Source organism: Colobus angolensis, unplaced genomic scaffold (genome assembly GCF_000951035.1).
Source record: "Colobus angolensis palliatus isolate OR3802 unplaced genomic scaffold, Cang.pa_1.0 Scaffold85, whole genome shotgun sequence".
Lineage (NCBI taxonomy): Eukaryota > Metazoa > Chordata > Mammalia > Primates > Cercopithecidae > Colobus > Colobus angolensis.
Window position 1 is genome coordinate 11,888,630 of NW_012122376.1, and position 10,745 is coordinate 11,899,374.

The following is a 10,745-nucleotide window of genomic DNA, read 5'->3' on the forward strand; positions in this document are numbered from 1 at the left end:
GAAAATGGTAGTGGAGAAAATCTGGCTTTCCACTGATGGGAAAGCTTGACCTTCAAGGGTGGCCTTCTCCTTGGGTGGAAGGTCTGTCCTGGACCTAATGTGCTCACGGCAGCCCTGGCCAGCTTTCTCCCAGAACGGGGCCTTGCCTGCTGCTCAGAAGGAAGGGGTGCTGCAGAAGTGCACCCACAGGTCTGCAGACTGGGCCTCAGGTAAGAGCTAGTCAGGGTGGCTCTGCCCCCAGCAACACTGGCAGCTCTGTGTGCCTGGGGAGGCCATTGCGTAGGAGGAGATAAGCATCTGCTGATTTCAGGGGTTGATTGCTTCCCTTTCTCTCTCCGGGAAGCTGTCTGTTGCCTAGGTGACACCCAAATCCCAGTGTCTGGTTTGAGCTCTGCATGACTCAGCTACCAAGCTGTTTGCTAGGGGCCTCAGGAGGGCAGTTGCTTGGATACCTATGAGATGGAAGGCATGTTTTGCTGTGAGGACATTTACCTCTGCTTCTGCTCCCTAATAGCAAGCAGTGTGCACCTCAAGCCACGTGTCCTTCCTTACTGGCAGGAGACCTGACACCACCCGCCTGTACGACTTCAACTCCTACTGGAGGGTGCACGCTGGAAACTTCTCCACCATCCCCCAGTACTTCAAGGAGAATGGCTATGTGACCATGTCGGTGGGAAGTCTTTCACCCTGGTACTGCTCCATGTCCAGAGTCTGGGTTCTCTTAGTTTGTGGTATCTAAATCCGGAAATCCCCTCCTGGGGGTGGGGCTGTCTTTGCAGAGCGCTCTTCTGGCTGGGCCAGTGCCTCGCTACTCAGTGCTTCCTTTCTAAAAAACCAACTTGTCAACCCGGCTACATGTTCTCGCCCAAAGTGAAAAAGGGTAGAAAGAGCTTTGCTTCCTTTCAGAAACCACTGAGGGTGTACTGTTGGGTCCTTCAGCTCCTCAGGTGGTAGGGAGGACACAGGCTGGAGAGGTGGCAATGTTGGGTGGAGTCCAGCTCAGGGCCCCACCCTCCTCCCTGCAGGGTACCTGTCAGTAAACCTAGGGGTGGGTTGAGGACACCTGAGGGCCTCCCATGTGGCCAGCGTTGCTGTTGCTGACTTATTGCCCAGTGAGGGGGCAGTGGTTAAGCGGGGGCTGCTGCCCATTCTCTGAATTAGGTCAGAAAGATGAGTATAATCTGGTTTCCGCACCTGGTCTCAGGAGCTCGCAGTTCTGGGCATGGGAAAGTGCACTTCAACAGGTGTCTCAGGTGGTCTGGCCACCTCTCCCTGAGCTCATCATTCTCTTGGCCTCCCTGTGCTGCCACGTCCTCATCTTGGGCCTCTGAGGCAGGAGCCAAAAACCTCTGGGCATGGGAACGTGGGATTTAACAGGCTGCCCGAGGGGCCTCTCAAGGTCATTGGGTTTTTGTTCCTCCTGATCTCAGATGGATCCTTGGGGCCCACACAGGCATGCGTTCTCCTTGGCCAGACTTCCCCATATTTGCTCCTGGCTGCAGCAGCACAGGCTGAGGCCAGATGTTCCAGATGTTCAATGCGATCTTGCAGTGAGGCAGTCCACAGCTATTTCTATAGCATGTGCCATGTGTCAGACCCTGTGCCAGGCCTGGGGGCCACCTCTGCCTGGTGCAGGGCAGCTCACAAAAGCTGGCAGAGGCCAAAGGCTGCGTGCCAGTATTCAGAATGCCACAGAGCACCTGACTGCTGTACCTTCAGAGCCTCCACGGGCACCCCAGTCAGAGTTTCGGGGGTGGATTCCTGAGGTCCCACTGCTGGGGTCCCTCACTTTGCCATCCTGCAGGCTTCTCCATCCTCCACCTTTTAGATTCCCGCCACACTGAATCTAAAAGGGACAACGTGATCTCCAAGCTGGTGGCCTAGGAGCCTGCCGATAACCTACACATTCATCAGCCCTCGTGGGTCAAGGCTGCCTCGTCCTTCCCAAGAGAGTGGAGAGGTTGAGCAGTGGGGCTACCCCTCGGCCCACAGGGCTGACTGACTGGGGCAGGAGTCAGGGGGAACTCCCTCTCTTTCTGCGCTCCACCAAGCTATCTGAAAGTCCCCACCATGCTCCCCTGTACTGACAGCCAGAGGGAGGAAGGGCTCACCAGAATCATTGGGCAACTCTGATGGGCATCAAGTCTGCTTTGATTATAGATGAGTGGGTAAGAGGCTCCTCTCAACTTGGGGTCTTCTTAGGAGAGCAGAGTCAACGCAGAACAGGTTTCAGCCCTGTTCTGGAGACCACAGGTCCTGGAAGGCTGGGACACCATTTGCAGCCCCAGCAACATCTATTAGACAGAGCCAGCAAGGTCTCATGCTGTGTGGTGTATTTCAGCACTTTCTCAAATTTACCCATGGCAGCTTTTGGTGTGTTTGGTTATTTTTATAACACTACTCACTATACAATTTCTGTCATGCCCGTTTTTTGTATCAAAAAGGGTGCTGTAACTTAAAAAGACTGGGCATGTCCAACTTGGAATATTCAAACCATCTTTTGCAGGGGATATTTTAAATAGGCATGAAGGGTTGTGTTGTTTTTAATCAGGGTTAAGGATCTGGAATCAAAGGTTTTAGTTTACTCCATCTATGGTATATCTTAAAATCTGAGCAAGATGTTCTTGGCTTTTTTGAGATGATTGTGCTGCAGTTCCACAGCTCAGTTTTAGGTGGCACACACCCAAAACTGAAAACCTGAGCTTGGAGGAAATGAGTCAAAAGATAGGTAGGTACAGGACAGGGCAGTGGTGACACTACAGCTTTCAGGGTTCCCACTCTGTCAAGAAGGAGCGTGTCTTAGCAGGGGAGGCATTTCAACATCTTCTCAAATCCACCTGTGGCAGTTGTTGGTGTCTTTGGTTATTTTTATAACCCTAAATACTTATATACAATTTATATACATGTACAAAAGGGACATGTATGTTATATATGTTGATACAAAATATGCACATATTTTGTATCAAAAAAGAGGTTCTCAGAAGAATTCCACTTCCACAAAACTAGAGTAGATATACCTTTCCCTATTCTTCCAACTAAGTGACCTAAAACCCCTTGATAATATACACAAAACAAACATAAGACTCTGAAAGGTGGAATGAAGGCAGATCAGATAGGGACCTTGTGACCTAAGGAACAATGGAGTTAATTAGTTCTCTGGTGTGTGTCCCTCTTTCTCTTTCTTTCTTTCTTTCCCTCTCCTCTTCTTTTCCATTCCTCCCTTCCCCACTCTCTCTTTTTGTTTCTTTCCCTCTCTTCCCCTTCCCTCCCTTCCTCCCTCTCTCTCCCTCTCCTCTCCTTTCCTCTTCCTCCCTTCCTCTCTCTCTCCTCTCTCTTTCCCTATCCTCTCCTTTCCCTTTCCTCCCTTCCTCTCTCTCCACCCTCTTTCTTTCCCTCTCCTCTCCTTTCCACTTCCTCCCTTCCTCCATTTCTTTCTCTCTCTCTCTTTTTCTTTGCCCATATACACCAGACATGGAACTGAAGGAGCTGGGATCCAGAAATGTCAACAAACACAGAGGAAAGAAGAAAGAAGGAATGAAGGAAAAGAGGGAGGAAAGGTGGACAGTAAGGGAGGGAGAAAAGAAGGACCAAAGCCAGAGGACCAGGAAAGTTGTAACTTAGCAAGATAGAAAACTTTTAGACAGTAAGCTGCTTTACTCTAGTTAAACACCACAGAAATATAGTTTGATCCCCACTTCCACACAGGCCAGCAAAGGCCAACTAGGGGACTCAGTGTAACATGCTTGCTAAGCTGTAACATCCCTCCTGTCTACCTTGGTGCTGTCGGAGGTGGCCAATTAGGGAGCTGGCACTTTCATCCCTGCCAGGCAATAGAAAGTCCCCATCCCCTAAGGTGTCTGTGCAGGAGATATTGAATACAGTGCTGAAAAATATCAAACCCTCCCAGCCACAAAGGTATCAGTGCAGCCCCAGATCAGATCCAAAAAGTCCACTCCTGCCCAGCAGAAACAAGGAGTACCCCCACCCATTTCAGGGATCAATGGAGGCCATGTGGGGAAGGTAGACTACTGCACTTACCAGGCAGTAATGGGGCATGATCCTTCCCTTTCTTCTCCTGGAGTGATGTCAGAGGATACCAGCTAAAACAAAGTTTAAATAACACCTTAAACCTAGTAACATAATATGAAAATCTCTAGATTTCAATCAAAAGTCACACATCATACCCAGAACCAGGAAGATCTCAAATGGAATGACAGGATACAATCAAGAGATGTCAACACTGATGACAAAGATGTTAGAATTATCTGTAAAAAAAACTGAAAGCCATCATTATATAAATGGTTCATTAAGCAATTAAGAACACATCTGAAACAAACTAAAAATAGAAAGTCTCAGCCAAAAAATAAATAGAAGACATAATGAAGAATCAAATGGAAATTTTAGAACTGAAAAATACCGTAACTGAAATTTTAAAAACTCTATAAAGGAATTACTGGCAGAATAGAAAGAACAGAGGAAAGAACCAGTGAACTTGAAGACAGAACAGAAATTTCCCATTCTGAAAAACGAATAGAAAATCATGGGAAAACAAGATGGACAGAGCTTTAGGGACCTGTGGGACTATGAACAATGATCTCACATCTGTGTCATAAGGGTTCCAGAGGAAATGAGAAAAAGTGTGGAGCTGAAAACATAACGAAGTAACAGCTGAAATTTCCCAAATTTGACAAAAGACATAACTCTGCAGACTTCAGAAGCTGAACAAATCCCAAAGAGAATAAATGCAAAGAAATTCTACACTAAAACACTTGAGTTAAACTTCTGAGAACTCTTAAATAAAAACAAAAAAAAACTTAACTGGGCATGACAGCTCATATCTGTAGTCCTAGCTACCTGCGAGGTTGGGGCGGGAGGATTGCTTGAGCCCAAAAGTTCAAGGTTACAGTGAGCTATGATTGCAATGCTGCTCTGCAGCCTGGGCAATGAAGTGAAACCCTGTCTTTAAAATAATAATAATAATGATAATAATTTAAAAAAAAAAAAAAACTTGGAAGCAATGCGAGAAAAATGATACCTTACCAAACCAAGGATACCAAAAGGAAGTGGCACAACTTTTTTCAAGGGCTTAAAGAAAATAGCTTTCACATTGGTGTGGTGGCTCACACCTGTAATCTCAGCACTTTGGGAGGCCAAGGCGGGCAGATCACCTGAGGTCAGAAGTTCAAGACCAGCCTGCCCAACATGGCGAAACACTGTCTCTACTAAAAATACAAAAATTAGCCATGCGTGATGGCATGCATGCACCTTGCATGATGGCATCCCAGCTACTTGGAAGGCTGAGGCAGGATAATTGCTTGAACCCAGGAGGCGAAGGTTGCAGTGAGCAGAGATTGCCCCACTGCACTACAGCCTGGGCCACACAGGGAGAGACTGTCTCAGAAAAAAAAAAAAAAAAGCTTTCACTCACTCAGAATCTTACATCCTGTGAAAGCATCCCTCCAAAATGACTTTCCATGGCCATATAGGTTTGAAAACCATGTTCTAGATTAACCGATTCATTTTCTAGATAGCACAACTGAGATTGCACAACTGAGATTCTTCAAAAAACATATGGGATTTTTGCAAGAGCACATCACAGTCCCTCGAACACTGTTGGAAATCTCTGAAATTTGCAAAGCTGAGAAACAAACAAACAAAAAAGTTTCCTCAGCGTTGCTGGAATAATCTCCAACCTGTAAATGTAGAAGCAAATCTTGAGAACCCGAGTCCCAGAGAGAGAGAACACAAGGTGCAAGTGTATGTCCCAGCAACAGCCCTGTGGTAAACCCTGTGTACCTCCTGGTTTATAAGAGAGGGAGACACAGAGACACGAGTAACCAATAAGGTCACACAGGAACACAAAGAGCTAACATTCAAACCTAGGTTTGCTAGACACCAAAGCTCAGGCTCTGGGCCTCATTGTTACATACCATGGCCACATTCTCAGCCCTTTTGTGTGCCTCCATACATTGCTCCAGCATATGAACTACAAGGACCCAGAGGATGCAAACAATGGGCTCCTATGTCAATGCCTGGGCTGACCCGTACAGGCCATTTGTAAAGAAAATGTGAATGGTGTTGCCATGTTTTCATGGTAACAATCATTAGGAATTTGGGTTTGTTTTAACATCCACTGTTCTATATCTGAAATCTGATGTAAAATGCCTTGGGAAAGTTAGAAAGATGAAGGAGGCAGGAATGGTTAGAGGAGGGAAAGGATAGAGGAAATAGAATACAATGTATGCACATATTCATCTTAGCACCTCATACTTAAACTCACATCCCCCAAGAACTACACAGAACTTTCTGCTATGGAAGCCACTCACTGATCATGACTCTCATCACAGCCCACCTTTAATTAAAACTGAAGCTGCACGAGTCAGCCAGCAGAGGGCAAAATGAGGAATCAGGGAACATGTGACTAAGGTCAAACATTAGCTAGTGTCATTTCATAAATGAAGTGGGCCTCTTTCCTAAAGCTTTCTCCAAGTATCATTTGCAAATGTTCCAGTTGGGTGCTGCCAACATGCTGAGGCCACCCTATCTCATCGTCTTGTCTTAATCACTCACCCTCCTCTTTCAAAGGTAGTATGATCAGACACAGGGGATGGGGGGCCTACCCTACCAAATCCCACCTGGCGTGGATGCTGTAGCTTAGGGCATCCAAGAGCCCGCCAGGGCAAGCCTGCACTGTACCTTCTTTCTCTGGGTTGTGAGTGGCAGGCCACTCTGCTCAGGCCTGCCAAGTGAGGGTGGTACATTGGGCAAATCAACTTTCTGGTAGAAGCACAGGAACATCTGGCCCCAACACCCTTTTCTCCCTCTGCCCACCCCACAGTAATCCTCAGAACCTAGAGACTTAATGACATCTCTCCAAACTTCATTCTAAAGTCAGGAACAAGAATTGGAAACCTCATCACAAGTCAGAAGATTGAGACACGCTTAAGGTTACTACCCATGTGTTCAGATTAGCAAGGACAGGAGCACACTGTAGGTACCAATGGCTTATCCGTGGAATGCTGCTCCTGAGCTGCACTGGGCTGCATATTTGTGTCACTGTTGTCTACAAACACTCCTATCCCATCAGAGGTACACAAGGGTTTGTCAGATGACTTACTGGCTGCATCAGTGAATCAGTGAATTCTCCTCAGGAAGAGAACCAGTTTGCCTTTTAAAAATGCTGACAGTGAAACCCGAGTGAGGACACTCACCTGCTGCACCCAGCGTGCAACCCACACTCCTTCAGTGGGCCTTTAGGAGTTGGACCCAATCTAGTTTCCCAGCCTCTTCTCCCACGACTTCACTCTACGAATGGGTCTGCTCCAGCCACCAACTTCTCTGGGCTCCTTCAAGGTACCTAACCCCTTCAGGCTGTCCTTTCCCCATTTCCCACCTAACAAAACCCTTTCGACCTTCAAGGCCCAGCTCAAACACCCGCTCCTCTACGAAGCCTCCCCCAGCCCCTTGCCCAGAGTGAGCAGTTCCTTCCTCTTCACATTCACCTAACTCCTCTTGCCTGTAAGATGCCCCCTTACAAGTAACAAAGACATGAGTGTGCACCTACCTTCAAGGAGCCTCTACCAGGAGGGGGCCTGGCTTCGATCTGCTTTTTGACATGATACTTTGCACTGAGATCTGCCCTCTCCTGCCAGGCTGTGCTCACACCAATACCAAGAGATCACGAGATGCCCTACCAGCAAACGCCCTGGAAGCACATCCCCTTCATGCCCCTGGCAGTTGTGTAATGCACACACAAGATGAAAGCAGCTCTCAGGTGGCCTGTTGCAGGGCACAGCACAGTTCTGCCTATGCCAAGGCAGATGCTGGGCCCTTCCCTATTGTGCTCAGCACATACCCGTTCTCCAGGGCACCTTTCCTGGGCATTAATTCATCCACGCAGTTAATATGGATTGCACAGCCTGCTGTGTGCCAGGTACCATGTGGACCCCAACACCCACACCCAATGCAGGCCCCTCTAGTGGGCAACCCTTGCTCCACACCTCCCTGCTGGGCTGCTCAAGACTGTTAGGTCAGGCTCAACCTGCTCTCCAGCCCTGCTTCCTTCCTGTCCCCTTCCTGAGGGTTAGTTAGCCCCAGTAAACCTTTGGTCCTGCCAACTCCCTCTCACAGTCTGCTTCCTGGAAGACCCAATCTGAGACAGTGGGTTCCAGAGTGGTCCGAGAAAACAGGTGGTAAGATGGGGTCTTGGTACAGGATTGTCCTGTATCTGCCCAACTGGCAACGAGGTTCCCATCTTCGGGAACAGGTGGCACGCAGGTGGCTCTAGGGACAAGATGGCAGGCTAGTTGCTAGACCTCTGATGTTAGAACTTTTGCTGGGATGGCTGGCTTGTGAAGAGGAAGTTCCTGGAAGGCAAGGAGATCCAGGCAGGGCAGATGCCTGGAAATGAAAACTCAGGGAATGGACAGTGGTATGTTTCCTGAATGACCCACGGGGATTAATGAGAAGCCAAGGGCAATTAACAAACATCTAAAAATTAAGCAGAAACACTGGAGTCTTCCTGGTGGTTTACAAAGTAGCCCCAGATCCAGGCAATGGGCAAGCAGCAAAGTCTGAAGAACAAACCCAGGACTTTCTAAGGTGGCTGAACTCCAAAGACAGTTGAACGCTCAGCCAAGGCAGGTCTGTCATGCCAATGACACAAGCCCTGTTGGGAAAACCTGCATCCCTGATACATGGAACAGGCACATCTAGGAGAAGGTCTCTGAATATCTGGTCTCCCTAGATGCCCTTGAAACTTCTGAGCTTGCAGCGTCAGCCCACCCCCTCCCATGAAGCACTGCAGGCACCCTATCCCGAAGGAGAAATAAATAACACAAGAATTTTCCCCACAGGTGTCCTCCCTCCCAGGAGTGGCCCTCACCTTATCACTGGCTGCCAGGTACGGTGATCAACAGTCCCAGTTGGCTGAGGGACTTGCAGTGCTAAAAGCCGGCGAGTCCCAGGGAAGCAGGAGGAATTGGTGAGCTGACTGCTACACCCGTGACTAGAGTGAAGGTGCAGCACAGAGCTGCGCAGGCAGGGTGTGCTGGGTCTGGGAAGGGGAAAAGCGATGACATCCCTGAGGAGCTGCAGGATCAGCATGCACCTACAGCGGCCGCGGGGTCCCTGTGGGATGGGACCCAGATGCAGCTCAACCAGTGGGGGCCGGAAACAAAAACTACATAAGGGACTTGGAGACACTCTGCTGCTCAACACAACTGAATGCCCTGGTAGGGAGCCGAAGGGATGGGGCAAACCTATGGATGGCATGGGATGGGCATCAGTGATGGTCCAGGCCTGAGTGATGGTGAAAGGCCCGAATTGTCATGGCAGATGGTGAAGGAAGGGATTCAAAGGCTAAGCAAAGTGAGCTTGCTGGAACTGGACAGAAGAGGTGAGGCCAGAAGACACCCTGGAGGATCATGTTTCAGGAGAGGGCCCAGAGGACACATGCGTCAGCAAGAGCATCAGGAATGTGCTGGAGAGAGGGCGCCAGCATCCCTCAGAGATCCAGCGTGGGAATCCTCTGCAGGCCAGGGTTGACCACAGGAGAGTGTCTTACAGAACGGGGCACACCGAGAACTGGAGCCCGATAAGGGCGCTGCAGCCTCCTCCTCCTCCTCATTTCCTTTTCTTCCTCTCCTCCCCTTTTCTTCCCCTCCTAATTCTCTCTTCCTCCTCTCCACCTCCTGTCCTCCTTTCTTCCTCATTTCCTCCTCTTACTCTCCTCCTCCTCCCCCTCCTGCTCTCCTTCTCCCCCCTCCTCCTCATCCTCTCCTTTCTCTCCTCTTCTCTCTTCTTCCTCCTACTTTTCTCCTTCTCATTTCCTTCTCTCTTCCTCTCCTCCTTCTCCTCTTCTCTTCCACCTCCTCCAACTCTGTTCCTCCTCCTCTCCTCTCCACTCCTCCCCCACCTCCTCCTCCTTTTCCTCTGCTCCTCTTATTCTATTCCTCCTCTTCGTCCTTTCCTCCTCCTCCTCTCCTCCTGGTTCTCCTTTCTTCTGCCTCCTCCTCTCTGCTTTCTCCTCTTCTCCGCCTCCTCCTTTCTTCCCCACCTCTCCTCTTCCTCCAAATCTCCTCCTCTTCCTCTCCTTCTCCTCCTCCTCTGCTCCTCCTCTCCTCTTCCTCCTACACCTCTCCTCCTTTCCTCCCTCCTCCTATTTCTCCTTCTCCCTTCCTCTCCGTCCTCCCCCATCCTCCTCTCCTTCTCCATCCTCCTCTCCTTCTCCTCTTTTCTCACTCCTCTTCTCCTTCTCCTGTTCTTCTTCCTCCTCCTCCTCTTTTCCTTCTCCTGTTCTTCTTCCTCCTCCTCCCCGCTCATCCCTCTCCTCTCCTTTTTCCCTCCTCTTTCTCATCTCCTCCTCTCCTCCGCCTCCTCTCCTCCACATCTGCCTATCCTTTTCCTTTTCCTTCAGTCCTTCTCTCTTCCTACTCCTCCTACTCCCCCCTCCTCCTCCTTACTTGCTCTTCTTGTCCTCTTCCTCTTCTTCCTCCTTTGCTGCTCCTCCTCCTCTTCTTTGTCTCCTCCTCTTCTTTTTCTTCTCTTTTCTGCGTCCTCCTCTCCTCCTTCACCTCTTCTCCTTGGTCTCATCTCCTCCTCCTCCCCTTCTCCTCCTCCAGCCCGCTCCCTCTCTTCCCCTTCCCCCTCCTCTTTTCTTCCCTCCTGCTCCCCTCCAGCTCCTTTTCCTCCACTTTACCTGTCTCCTCCTGCTACACCACACGTTCACGCGACCCTGTGTGAGT

General features: G+C 49.4%; 2 long non-coding RNA genes across 2 annotated transcripts in view; both read right to left on the reverse strand.

Annotated features, from left to right (window-relative positions):
* Positions 1 to 1,033, reverse strand: part of LOC105503393 — a 14,221-nt gene extending 13,188 nt beyond the window's left edge. Inside the window, exon 1 of the long non-coding RNA XR_001000473.1 lies at positions 493 to 1,033. This is a non-coding gene — a long non-coding RNA (uncharacterized LOC105503393). The remainder of the gene's footprint in view (positions 1 to 492) is intronic.
* A 1,335-nt stretch (positions 1,034 to 2,368) lies between these two features.
* LOC105503394 lies at positions 2,369 to 8,421 on the reverse strand. Its single transcript, XR_001000474.1, has 4 exons — positions 7,565 to 8,421; positions 4,185 to 4,265; positions 4,039 to 4,100; positions 2,369 to 3,128 (listed from the first exon to the last, which is right to left on the reverse strand). It is a non-coding gene; the product is annotated as an uncharacterized LOC105503394 (long non-coding RNA).
* Positions 8,422 to 10,745: the final 2,324 nt, after the last annotated feature.